General features: G+C 38.8%; 1 long non-coding RNA gene across 1 annotated transcript; it reads right to left on the bottom strand.

Moving 5' to 3' along the window:
- Positions 1-4,743: 4,743 nt before the first annotated feature.
- Positions 4,744-10,003, bottom strand: LOC112679093 (uncharacterized). The gene is made up of 4 exons (XR_003148107.3): positions 9,869-10,003; positions 9,259-9,317; positions 8,363-8,449; positions 4,744-4,867 (listed from the first exon to the last, which is right to left on the bottom strand). It is a non-coding gene; the product is annotated as an uncharacterized LOC112679093 (long non-coding RNA).
- Between the last annotated feature and the right edge of the window lie 2,800 nt (positions 10,004-12,803).

The raw sequence follows: 12,803 nt of genomic DNA, 5'->3' as shown, positions 1-12,803 counted from the left end.
ATATCCCACTGCCTGATGGAATGCTGTTTAGCACATAAATCAGTGACACTTTTGTCTCCCAGCGTGAGGACTATGAAGAGTTTACTCTTTGAAGAACCTCAAAGTGAACTGGAGAGATCAATGGGTCTCACTTCCAAGGAAGTGAATGGTTTTTTACCTATACTAGTTTGCTGCTAGATTTTTTAAAAAGATAGCCAGGCAGAGAGCCTCCCAACCATTCTCAGTGTGAACTGTAGGATAACCATATAGGACAAAAAATATATGAATTTAATTCTGTTCTTCTTGAAGGTGACCTAACAATACACTTCAGTAAAAGTTTAAGGACCAAAACTTCTAGTCAGTTCCAGTCATCTCTAGAAGTGTACGCTATATTTCTATAAATGTCAGATGCTATGCTGACCCCTGAGAAGAAGGTAGACATGGAGCTTCCCTCACTTTCTTTACCGTCTGGTAGGGAAATCTGATGAAAGTTTAATTACATAATAAATTTAAAAATAAATACATGACAGAATAAAGGACAGAATTTTTCTAAGATATTAATTCAGTGGCTGAATATTCCGGTCTTTAAAAAATCATGGATTTAAATTTCCTTACAGATTCCATCAACTCTAAAAATCCCAATGGAGTATAAAGATTTAAAGATTATCATCCACACGTTTTCTTTTCATTGGGAAGCAATGCTCCCATTGTAGCAAGAGCCATGTTGAAAGGATCCTCAACCTCACCTGTCTCTTCATCCACTTTGCCCTCAGGTTTCTAAAATGCCAATAGGACCACATTATTCTCCTGCTTACACATTTTCAGCGGGTTCATATTACCCACAGAACGAGCCCAAGTTCTTTGATGTAGTCTATGGGTGTGTGTTTTTATCTTCCAACCCTTAATTATAGTCTTTCAGTTCCATTTCTACTGACTGTCCCTGGCATCTTGATGCATACACCACACATACGCAGACACCTTATACTTCATAATGTAAAATCAAGAGTTCTTGATACATACTCCAATGGCCTACAAGTCTGCTTTGCACAAATTTTCCCATTGCCTGGAGGTCGCTCCCTATCATTTCTATTTCCTCCATCAAGACATAGCTCCTGTGTCCTTGCATACCCCCCAGGAGGTGTTAAATCTTTCTCTTTCTTAATGCTCTTTGTTCTCCTGTGGCCTCCATCACATGCTTTTGTCTCAGCATTTGCCACTTTGGGTTCATTCATATCTCTTCTACCGGATGGACTACAAGGTCCTTAAAAATAGAGACTTTTGATTGGAGTAATTTCATATCCCAACTCATAAACCAACACCTGGCCTATAGTACATACTCGATATGCATTTACTGAATAATGAATTTATCCACAATAAATTTGTGCCACTGACAGTAATAAATATTTCACACAAAGCAATGACACTTAAGTAAAAGAGCAAGCAATAAAAGAACATTATTTTAAACTAATTTGGCTGGGACTAGAATTATATCTCTCTAAAAGCTGTCATGTATCACAAGTAAACTGAGGGTCTAGTGTCTGCAATCCTGGTTTGGTGGGAAGTACTACAGAGCATCAGTAAATATGTACTTATTTTTTTTAATTGTTGTGGGATAAACTGGTTTTAAATGCTCTGGCTTTAGGTGACTGTACATAATACCACAAGCTAACAATCGGATGGCCCTTTAAGTGAGGCTCTTTATCAACACAAGCCTGCAAAAAAGCAAAGCTGAGAATTGCTAGAGGAAACCACGTTTGCAGTAAACTTAAAAACGTACAGAATTTTCCTGTTTTCATTTTTAAAATATAGATATATATTTCACAATAATCTTACAATTGCTTGCACTCAGGCTGCAGCCTCTAATAGTCTCTGACTTTCATGGCTGGTTTTTTGTGGCATATCTGATGTACAGCGAAGTCTTAAATGCTTGCTTCATAAGAAATTTTAAATACAGATTATGCGATTTCTCCTTGCAACACTTTCTGCTTAATGCCCTTGTTCTGCAGGAGATTTCATTAGCATGTGCCCTGCTCTTGTCGTCTAAGCCTTCATTGCTTCAGACAAGCCTGGGTTTAATTGAGAGAAAACCGAGCTGTTACTGTGACTCAGGTGTGAAGGCTGTTTCTCTCGGCAAATTAAATCCAGTGCAATGACTGAGTGTTCTTTTCCATACCCTTCTGATAGATTTAATACTGCATATTAATTGTTGTTCTCACATCCTCTACTCTGTGATTGTTTTCCCCGGATCCTATTGAGGATGATTGATGTTCATATAAATTTGATGGTTTCATATAGAGAAAGAAAGATTAACAGGTGCTAGTAAGAACACTTGTTTATAAGAACTTAGAGCAACCTAAATATTAATATAATATTAGCACATGCTTTTAAAGATTTAAAAGGAAACACTTTGATTAATAAAATTCAAAAGTGAAAATTTAAAAAAATCTGGTTCCTTAGGTATAGTTTTTAATACCTTATCTTTGTGACATACAAACTTTCCAACTGGTTTACCAGTTAACCCAACTGGAAATAATTCCTTGACCATGTTCATGGCTATGATAAAAGAATTTAGGAGCAAATGAAGATTTTAGAATCTGTTTCCAATACCATTTCATCCCCATGCTGAACCGCAAAGTTCTTCAGAACAGGTGTGGAGCTATAGTTTGCATTACCCAGAGGTTTCATGTATGTTTCTTGAGTTTGAACATCACTGTAATATATTTAAGTTTACTCACTACAATGTGAAGGTTCATTTTTGAAACCAACTCTCACTTTTTTCTCTTACTAATTTCTTTATAATTTTTTTCTCATTATTGACCACTTATTTCTATAAACAGCCTCAAATCCTTTCTGAAATCAGGCATAACACAAAAACAAAATGAAGCGAAGATGGAAAGTTAACTCAACATTTTTATAGAGAAAGAAAAACAGAAATGTTGTTTACTTTTGTAATTATATTTCTAGCTTATGTTATCAGAGTATCATTTAACTGAAAGCTTCTGCTTCAGGCAGCTTATAGTTTATGTAAAATGTCTTTGCTAAACTGGACTCCTTAGGGTGAAGCAAGTTCACTTGTGAAATCCAACCACATCTCTCTTAACTAAAGACCATAATGAAGGCTGAATTTCTTGCTAAAATAAATTATCTTGGGTATAGATGCTAATCTAAAGCCTACTTCATGAATTTGCTTATTTTTTCTGCTCCCTTCAGACATTAGCCAGCTAAAGCCATTACATATACATTAATTACACCAATTAGTCCCAACTGCACATACACATATATTCAAAATTTGATTATCTGAGCTAAAAGAAGTGGTTGGGTATGGCACAAATAATACAAATGAGCAAAAATTCAAATCCCATGTACATTGAACTAATGAGTATATTATACATTTTTGGCATAGCTCAGTTACCTTATTATGCTTTTTGTTTTAATTTAATAATGCAATTACCTTAAATTTTCTTATTCCATCCAGGTAATGGTAGGGAGAACAGACCTAGATTTATAACAGGATTGGAAACTGTAAGCTACAGTTAAGGATTTGCTTAGAGCCTTCTATTTCTTCTTTATTTTCAAATATATATATATATTTTTTTAACCTGGCTAGACATCCTCCATACTATTGCTTTAACTCTCTACAACATCCAACACACATGATTATCCTCACAAGTATCATAGTAAGGATTCATTCATTCATCTCTTGGATTAAAAGAAGCTGGAAGGCAGCTAGTCCCTACCTCAAAGCAATTCCAGCATTTATTTCCTTGAGTTTGAGGAGTTCATTAGTGTTTTTGTTTTTGTTTGAGTTCACCTTCATAAATTTCTGCTAGTTTTGATCACCTTAGGTAAAACAGCATAATGTAATGCACTGTGACTCAAACTTTAGTGTGCAAAAGAAAATAATTTGGTGAGTTTGTTAAAGCACAAATTGTTGGGCTCCCACCCCCAGGATTTTTCATTCAGCATGTCTGAGATGAGGTTCAATAATTTGCATTATTAGCAAGCTCTAAGGTAATGCAGATGTTGCTAGCCTAGTGACCCCACTTTGAGAATCGCTCTGGTGTAATGGTTAGGAATGTGGCTTCATGGGTTTAAACCCAGCTCTGGTACAGCTGGGTATGTGACCTAGGACAGTAGATGTAACCACAAGTCTCAGTTTTCTTATGGGTTACCTGAGGGTAATTATAGCAACCTATTTCCTACAGTTATTTTGGTGATTAAATGAGTCATACATTGAAAATGCTTACAATGTCTGACACCTAGTAAGTAGTAAATGTTAACTATTATTATTGTTGTCATTGCTGTTATTTATAAACACGGGTTATCTAGAGTAATCGCAAATGATTTAACATTAAAAAAAAAAGAACAAAATGCCTTTCTCTGAAACACTTGGCTCAACACTGGACACTGGCAGAAAAAAAGGATGCTGATAGGCTAACCCTTCACAGTTACACAAAAAAGATTCTGGGAAAGCATGTGGGCCTCGATTATAGTGGATCATCATTAAGGAAGGAAGAAAGTATATGAAAGAAGTGAGAAAAAGGGCAGTGAGGTGGAAGTCTGATTTTTTTTTCTGTGAGGTACAGACACTAGGCTCAGTTAGGGGTTCAGTATATATATGTTATATGCCTGACATTTGTTTTTGAGGCCCTGGGTGAGAATTGGGTATGCAAACATGAACAAAACCAGACATGTTCTCTGCTCTCCTAGAGCTTAAAATTTAGCATTAAAAAAAATCATAAAAGTCCATGTAAAAAAGCAAATGTCACAAGTGCCAAAGAGGGTTTTACTGCTTTTGAGATGTCAAGTGATACTTCTCTGAAAGGGATTAGGATTGAGCTGAAGTCCGAAGGACAGGATAGGCACAGTCAGTCGTCATCCATAAACACTGCAAGTTAAATCGTAGAAATTTCTCAGTTTCAGAAATAAATTAACAGATGATAAATAGATGAATGGATGACTAGATAGACAGATAAATGGTATTGAATCAATGCCTCCTGAGTGTACAGATTATTAAGTAATGATTGTGCATGATATATAAAGTAAATAATTTCAGACCAAACTTGCTAACTCTATAAAGAATGCTGTCTGGGAAAGTTACAGAAAATTCAACTTTTCAGAGGCTGAAATAAATAGGAAGTTACTTTTCTTCAGTAAAAGAAGTCTGGAGGTAAGATGTTGCTAAATGCTGGTTTCAGCAGCTCAACACTTCCAGGACCCACAGCTCTGGAATTCCCTAGGCCTTTCCATCTTGAATGTCACATCTTGGTTTCAAGATAACTGCCGTATTCAAGGCAGAAAAGGAGTGTGCTTCTGATAATCCCCCCACGCTTCCCAAAACATACTTCTCTTCAAGTATCATAGGTCAGAACTGATTCACCAATGAACCCCAGAGGCAAGCCAGGCTGGGACAAAAGGAATTGTCATGACTTCCTTAGGTTATTCTGACCCTCTTCCTCAGGAGACCTCAGGTACAAAGCTGGGATCTTGTTACCTAAGAAGAAGGAACAACTGACAGTTTCTGCTACAAAAACATACATAATTTTGGTTTATAGGTGCATTTATAGTTATTGGGCTGTAAATCTGAGAGTTTGATGAAAATAATAATAAAGTTGATATATGTGTCTGGTTGTCTTTTATCCCAAGTTGGTAGAAGGCCAACAGAAACATTCATTAAGGCTTTTATTTTTTTTCCAGAGTGATGATTATTTTGATATTATGAACCGGAATTCTCTTTTGTCCTTGAGCGGTGGAAAGAGAGAGCAAGAAATTAATAGGAAATAGAGTATTTATTGATAATAATTTTTTGTTGGAGAGGTTCAAAATAATTGAGAATTTACTATTCACTGGTGCATAAGATTGTGGAAAACTTAAGCATTTTGGTGAATTATTTTGAAGTGAAAATCAACATTTTCTTCTACTTTTCCATTTATGTTTTAGTTCAGTAATTCTTTCTAGACATAACATTTTGATAGTTCCTGGGGAGGAGCACTGAAAAATTTTTACTGACCAAATCATCGAAATTGTTTTTGTTTAAAAATTGATTCAAGAAGGAGTTTGACTTTTAAATATACTTTTATTTTTCATTTTAAGTCTGGCAGTGACTTTTTTTAAAGTACACAGACGTTTGGGTAAACATTTTCTTTTTTTTGTAAATGGTGGGTATTTAGCATATTTGAATTTTGAATGGTTTTCTCAGTATTGATTGTGTACTACCCTTATTTCTTCCTATTCATCTTTTAAAAGAATTTCAAGCACAAATTTCCGCTTCAATAGAAGGCATTTCCAACATACCACCAGCTGTAGGTCCTTTGCTTCACAGACCAGAGGCCAGGAGCAAATAAGTGACCTCTCTGCCCTCTGGCTTCCTTTTCTGCAACCCTTTTGTGATAGAGATCTTCACACTCTGTTGCAATCATAGGCTTACTTCTTTTGTTCAGTATCAAATAGTATTTATGTCAGCCTTGCTACAAGTCAGACCATATTTGCTGTCTTTCCTCTTACATTAGCTCCTTTGAGGGCAAGAATGTGTCTCATTTATCTCCCTTAACCCTATTCCCACTGCACTGGGAGAGAGAAGTGGTCCAGGAAGAGTTGTAGGAATAAAGTTACAGAAGTCAGGAGCAGATTGACCTTTAACATAAAATGTCAGCTGCTAACGTGATAGATGAAGAATGACATTGCTTGAAGGTAAAAGTAAACTGATAAGAAGATGTCCACTTTTGCTTTCTTTATGACCTAAGTAATCAAGCCCAGAAGAAAACAATGCAGCAAGTTCACTGGGCAATGCCAGAAAGGAAGCCTTCAAGACACTGGAGCTTTCGAAAGAACAAATAGGTGAACTGAGTTCTGTCTTTGTAGTCAGATAGAAAACCCTTTCCCATTTTAATTAAAGATAGAAAGTATAATGGGGTGGGGGAGATGAAAAGAAAAGGAATGTAGTTTAATATATGTAGGGAAAGATGATGAGAAAGTGTGAAGAGGAGTCTTAACAAATAGGAGCCCAATGTGCACAGAACCAGGTATAAAAGAATGTAAAGAAAAAACATTAATAAGTAACTCAAATGACCATCAGCTGCAGAATGATTGAATAAGTTAGGGTATATCCATAAAATGAAAAGCTACTCAATGCAGAAAAAGAATTGCATGCACGCACAGATGCACACACATACGCACACACACATGCATAAGCTTCACATATGTCAGACTTCATGACATTGTCACAGCCACCTGGGTGGTAAAATACGATCATCATCCCTGTTCTACAGATAATGAAACTAAGGCCCAGATAGATCACCTAACTGTTCAGAGTCCCACAGCCTGCGAGCGGAAGAACTGGGGTTCAAATCCGGGCGGCCTCATGCCGCAGCCCTGAGCGATCCTTGAAGCGAGAGGCAAAACTCCCCATTAAATGAAATGCAAAGGTGGCTGAACAGCAAATATGCTAATGGTCCCATTTTTGCAAATGTGACATAGAGCCACGAAGAAAGAGTGAGTAGAACCAAATCAAAAGTTCAAGAAGCAAATGAGGCAATCTAAAGCTGCCTGGCACATCCCCAACTAATTACAAAAAGCATTAAATTGTGTTAGGGAGACGGAACATCCCGAAATTCCTCTAAAGCATTTGGCTCACCCCGAAATGCCCCTTCAGCTGGAAGAGGAGATCACATCGTGTCCCCTCTACTGATGCGCTTGATTGTGTGTCAGCTCTACTAGAAAGTTGCTTCTCACTAATCCAAGTTGACTTTTTATTAGCCACTTACACCCCAAGCACCAGACGCATGACAATTTTAGGGTTTCAAAGCCGTGGTCACTAAGATCTAGGCAGACTTAGCTCTTGGCTGGGACCAAAAGACAGCATTTGAATTTGACGTTTCGCTTAACCGGTGCACTTTTCACTACCTGCTTCTGTGAGGAGACAGCTAGGGAGAAAGGAGCGCATAAGGTGACCCCAAGCAAGTGTGGGGGACGAAGAGAGCAGCTCTGTGCAGGATAGGATTTCTCTCCAGCGGGAAGAAGCAAAAGATAAAAGTGCCAAGGTCAGCCAGCAGCTCCAGGGGGTCCCCTCCCGAGATGGCCAGCCTGGGATAATTACCCTCTCCGTGGGAAATTACCTCGTTGGTCCCTCAGGCACGGAGACAAAATAAATCAAAGCCCTTGCAAGGCTTGGGTTTGTCAGGCTGCCACTTTCCTGTTTTCAGTGTTTTCGTGATTCTCTGGGTGATTTATTTATCCGTGTAAATTTTGAAAGTAATTCATTAATATTAGAAAAAGCCTGGGACTTGCTGTTTGGGGGGGAGGGTGGGGGGCTTTGGAGCAGAGAGGCCCGTCCTGGATGCATTCAGCCCTGTCTCCAGCTCCCAAGGACATCATACCTGCTTACCGTATATTCCAAGCTGAGTTTCTTATATCTGTAGGCGGGGGGTCACTGAGATGTTAGGAAGTCTTAGTCCCCATTGAACTTTGAGGCCTGCGTATAAAAGAAATGCTGGTATGGGGTATTAGGCTTAATCTTTTAATAAGTTATTTTGAATCTTGAAAAACTTTAAAACCTGCAAAAAGGAAGACAGAACTTTCTAAAGGGGCTAGTAGGGTAAGACACTGATTGGAAATAGGGTCTCCAGGATCCCATCTCTGCTTCTAATGGGTCACCTACTCCAAGTCAAATTGCTTAATCCTATTGTTCCAGAAACTTCTATATACTGGAAATAAGATAAAACTTAAATATTGGAATATGGAATTTTGGAATCGAGACAAACACAGTTAATCCCACAATGCCCTCTTTAAACAGAAGAAACCCGGCACCTGAGTTTCTGCAAAGTTACAGGAGCTATTAATGGATGGTGGAGTGTGAAGGTGCAGCTGTCTGGACTCCCCACCCAAGGAGTTTTCTGCTGTACCTGTATTGATGATAAGCCCACAGCCTATGGGAAATGCATGATGACAAATAATAAATCTATTTTTAATTGGGGCTATTTACTTCATGTTTCTGTGCTTCCATTTCCTTAAAGTAGAAAATGAGAAGTTTCAAAAGTGACAATGACGTGGTGAATTCCTTATACAAATATTTTGCAGATCCACCAACTATTTGGAAAAGCAAATAAATAAAGCAACAATGAAGACATATGGCAACTGACTAGAAAGTCCACTAATGTAGGGAAAGGACGGCCAGTGAATTACTAAACAAAACTTCATCTTCTCTAAAGTCAGCAACATATGGAGTTCAAGGCCTACAGCAGAGTTTCCTGATATGGAATGCTCCACCCCTGGATGTCTCACCCTCGGTCCACAGCATGTTGTACACAGCACCGTCCAGAGATCCCATGGTCATTGAACACCTAAAAGGTCATAAGAAATCTTGAGTAAAGAAATGATGTTATGCTTGCTTATATAGCATTTATTTTTTTAAAGATTTTATTTATTTATTCATGAGAGACACACAGAGAAAGGCAGAGACCCAGGCAGAAGGAGAAGCAGGCTCCATGCAGGGAGCCCGATGTGGGACTCGATCCTGGGACCCCGGAATCACACCCTGAGCCAAAGGCAGACGCTCAACCAGTGAACCACCCAGGTGCCCCAGAATAGCATTATTAAGCATAAATAAGCAGAAAACTTTTTATTTATGATCTTTTAATACATTACGTAAATATTCTGCATCATACATACGGAAAACTCTAGGAAGGAGTCTAGTCAAAGAAGACTCTACGCTGCCTTTTCTCACAGCCATCTCCTCAGCCCCAGGCCTACACTCTGATCATTCCTCTTCTGTCCCTTGACAGTCCTCACCTTGGAGGTTAGGGAGTGTGGGTCCTGCTCTGAGCACCTTTCCTCTTTGTGGGCTGGAGGAAAAGTTAGGACGAGGGAGCAAAAGACAGACAGGATCACTTACTACCAGGTTGCAGAAGAGCGCCAGGGAAGCAGACAGTCACTCTGGACAGCGAAGAGGAGCCAGATTAATAATGACACCAGTACACACGGTATAAACCAGAGCCATCCCCAGGCAAAAGAGCACGTGTGGTCACCTGTAAGGAGAGCTGCTTGTAGTTCCAGTGATGACTGTGAGGCTGCCACTGGCCACTGGCCCCTGCCGGGCAGCCGAATGCCAGCACATCTCATCATTTCAAAGCCCTTCCCTCTTTTCCCGTCTCTGGACACAAAGCTATCAGAGCTTCCAGAGAGAATCGATTGTTCCTTTTTCCAAGTGTCCTTAAGCTCTTTGTTTATGTTTATATTGTGTCTGGATTATATCATATCTGCTTGTAACCTAGTATATGTACACATTTTATAGTTTTATAGCAACAACTAGCATGTCTGTCTTCATAGCCCAAATGAAGTGTTCTACTCTGCACATTGTAGGAGTTCAGTAGATGTTTATTGAATGAACGAACTCATGATACATGAAGGAATAACTGAAGCACAGCTTCTAGATTAACCAGCAGCTGTGACTCTCCAAATTTGAGCTTTTCACCATTCAGGTTTGAAGGTTATGAACTTGAGGACAATTACTTAATATCCCCCTTGAAGATCCCATCCCTAACTTTTGCTCTTCAAATTTGTTCTTTATCTGACCCACAACGAATCTTTTTCTTCAACCTCGGTGACTTCTTGGTGCCAAATGACACTCTGAGATATCACTGTAAAATTTTTTAAAGGTAACATATTTGTGTGAAAGGACAGAACAATGCTTTAATTCCCAATGCTTTGGTAAAAGTAATGGTGAAAATTCACAGCAAGACTGACACACACGGTACATGCCCAGCTGGGTTGTGCTGATGACGGAGGAAGGAAGAGACTCATCTCCCTTTCTGAGCTTGAAAACTCCTTGCTCCTTACCATCAAGGACAAGCAAGGTAGAAGAGAACAAAAACCAAAGGCCAAGATGGTTAGGTGACAAGATTAATGACATTCATAAAATTGATGGAGGCCTGTGGGCTTGAAATGATTCTAATAGCTCACGTGAAGCCCAAGGGCGTAAATATTTAACAAACAATCACTTCTTACTCTCATATCCACCATCAGGCCACAAAGTAAAAGTGGAGATATTATTCTCTCTCTGAGGACTCAGTTACTTAACAATTAAAGGAAGGAAAAAAATAAAGCCTAAAAGGATTTCCCCTTCACATTATTTCTCCCTGAAACTACACTCAATTCATTCAGGACTCTGTGTAAAAAGATTCTCATTCACATTGCTTCTCCGTACCCCACAGGCTTTGGAATGTTTGTGGCAACTAGTTATTGCTGTTTGAACTTGAACATATACAGTGGCCTTCCCTACTTGGTAAATTGGATTGCAAAGTCAGGCTCTCACCTGTCATTGTACTTACTTGCCCTTGGCCCAACCCTTTTTTTTTTTCTTTTCTTTTTTTTTTTTTTACCATTCCTTTTTTGGTACGTGTCAGTAAGGAGGGTGTTTCCTGGGTGGCAACCAGGGGGGCTTCCCAGGTGCCACGCATCCAGTGCCTAACACTGGACCCTAGGCCAATTCAGTGAACTTTCCCTCATCCCATTCCAGTCACGGCACGCAGGCCAAGGCAAAGTGGCACCGTGAGATAGATGGGTGAGCTTATTCCTGCCAGCAAGAAGAGAGTGACATTGCTCACTTTGGAAAGGTAAATCAAATCACAAAGTGTACCACCAGTTTAATAAGAGTCTGTATTTATTGAGCACTAATTATGGGCCAGGATCTGCGTTGAGTGATTTACAAACATTATTTCATTAAACTATCACCACAGTTTTATGAAGTAGGTACTTTTATTATTCCCCAGCTTACAAATGATGTAAGTAAGATTTAGAGAGGTTATGTAACATGTTCAAGGTCGCAAATCTAGGAAGTGGATGAGCAAAGATTATAATCCATATCTGTCTGGCTCTGAGAGTTTGCTGTTTAATTAATCTACCATGATACCTCACATATTAATGCGTGAAAAGAGACAAAGCGCTAAGTAAATGGTAGTCAATTTTCAAAACATGAAAGAAGTACTTGCTAGAATTATATGATGATCGAATGTTTCAAAGAACTCTGAAAATCTCAAAAGCAGAAACATATTTGCACTATAGCATTAGTAATTTTGTTGAGGTTTCCTTGAGGACTGCCTGTGAGGACACCTTCATGGGAAGATGAGATGGGATAATAGTCAAGCCATCAAGACTCAATGGAAATAGCTAATGCTCAAGTTTTAGTTATGAAATAATAGCTGTTCTTTAAGGCAGCTGATGCGCTCAGCTTTTTTCCCTGCCTATACCTGTTTGGTTTCCCAGGTCCCATCCATCCACGAGACAGGATCTGGGAAGGGTGTAATCAGCTGCCCTCGGTGGTTAGTTCCATATGCCATCCATTTCTTCTGCTGATTCTTTGGCATCTGGAGTCACTCAGTAATTTTTCACCCTTTCTCTTCCCTTTGTAACTCTTAGCTCTGTATCTTTTAACCTCTGAATATGGGCTTCTCCTCCCTTTCTTCCCTTTCCCACTCCCCATTTAAATATCCTGCCTCCTATTCGGACTTGCTATTGAACATAAGTCTCCAAATTCATTGAGACCTTTCTCATAAAATATATCCAAAGATAAAGTTAAATTGCAATTTTCAAGATCAAAAATAAAGGTTTCCAAAGCTTAAAGAATTTTACCCTTGACACTAAATATGGTATCAAGTTATAAATTCCATTCTCTTAATTCTGTAGAACAAAATCTTGCTGTCAATTAAATATATTTTGACATATGTTGAGAGATGTGATATCATGTGCTCAAGGGTGTAGGCTCTAGAGGTGCTAACTAAATACTGGTTCTGTTGTCATAGCCATGTGACCTTGAGAAGGTTACTTCATTG

The sequence above is a fragment of the Canis lupus genome, chromosome 6 (assembly GCF_003254725.2).
Source record: "Canis lupus dingo isolate Sandy chromosome 6, ASM325472v2, whole genome shotgun sequence".
NCBI classification, from domain to species: domain Eukaryota; kingdom Metazoa; phylum Chordata; class Mammalia; order Carnivora; family Canidae; genus Canis; species Canis lupus.
This window is presented reverse-complemented; position numbering and strand designations above follow the sequence as displayed.